Consider the following 1,125-nt stretch of genomic DNA (forward strand, 5'->3'; position numbering starts at 1 on the left):
TATCCTGGCTCAGTGCATGATGCCTTTGTCCTGAGGAAAAGCAGCCTCTCAAATGTGATGTGGCAACTACAGAGGCACAGGGTGTGGCTAATAGGTGAGCCTTGGTTCCCACCCAGTGTATGTTAGTGTATGCGTCTGGTGTTAACCTCAAAGGATGGTGTGTGGCAAAATTGTGTCCCTCAATACCTGCAGGTGGCTCTGGTTACCCAAGCGTATATTGGCTCCTGACCCCTGTGAGGAATGCCAGAACAAGGGCTAAAGAACGTTATAATGATGCACATGAGCGAACCAGGAAGATCATTGAGAGAACCTTCGGCCTCCTGAAGGCCAGGTTCAGGTGCCTCCATCTGACAGGTGGATCCCTCTGCTACTCACCCGAGAAAGTCTGACAGATAGTCGTGGAATGCTGCATGCTGCACAACCTGGCCCTCAGATGCCAAGTACTTTTTCTGCAGGAGGAGGAGACAAGAGATGCCCCTGTGGTTGCAGTAGACCCTGATGACAGTGAGGATGAAGAGGCTGAGGATGAGGGTGAGGACAACAGAACATCAGTTATCCGTCAGTACTTCTGATGACACACAAGTGAGTCAGTGCAACTTGACATTTCTATGACTATTGGTGTATTCTGTGTGGCTGTGGCATGATGGCTTTCTCTTCCTTTTACCTCTAATTACTGTCACCTATGGCTTGTCATTTTACAGATGCTGGTTGTATAACAACTATGTACTGATGTGCTGACTACAGCCAGCTACAGGTTATTATTTCTATGCTCTCACAATGTACAGTTCATTTGTAATGGATGTAGATGTTTCCATAAATACACATTTTCAATACATGAAATACTAGCAGTCGTGTTTTGTCCAAGGGTGTTTATTGTAGTGCTAAGTACTTGAGGGGAAAGTGCAATGGAATGGGGTGATGATGGAGGAACGTCCAGGGTATTATTCCAGTCTGTTTGTAGCACAGATGCAGTGTCCAAGTGTCCATAGGAAGGGGAGCAAAGGCAGTTCAATGTGGACAAGGTGACAGTGTGGGACACAAGGGGGGCAATCAGAAGATTCTCATTTCCTGGCGGTGGTCCTGGCAATTGTCACCTCGTACCACTACTCCTTCAACCTCCACTCC

Source organism: Pleurodeles waltl, chromosome 4_2, assembly GCF_031143425.1.
Source record: "Pleurodeles waltl isolate 20211129_DDA chromosome 4_2, aPleWal1.hap1.20221129, whole genome shotgun sequence".
NCBI classification, from domain to species: domain Eukaryota; kingdom Metazoa; phylum Chordata; class Amphibia; order Caudata; family Salamandridae; genus Pleurodeles; species Pleurodeles waltl.